Source organism: Eimeria mitis, genomic scaffold (assembly GCF_000499745.2).
Source record: "Eimeria mitis Houghton genomic scaffold, Emh_scaff1532, whole genome shotgun sequence".
NCBI classification, from domain to species: domain Eukaryota; phylum Apicomplexa; class Conoidasida; order Eucoccidiorida; family Eimeriidae; genus Eimeria; species Eimeria mitis.
In genome coordinates, this window is record NW_013569672.1 from 11,021 (window position 1) to 11,257 (window position 237).

Here is a 237-nt window from a genome sequence, read left to right on the forward strand (position 1 = left end):
CAGCTGCAGCAGCAGCAGCAGCAGCAGCAGCAGCAGCAACAGCAGCAGCAGGAGGAAAAGCAGCAGCAGCAGCAGGAAGAACAGCAGCAGCAGCAGCAGGGAAGACAGCAGCAGCAGCAGCAGCAGCAGAGGGCAGAAGAAGCAGGTATTCATTTTGCATTTAAATTTATTTTTATACACATATTTACATATATATATATATATATATAAACACATATGTATATATACATATATATA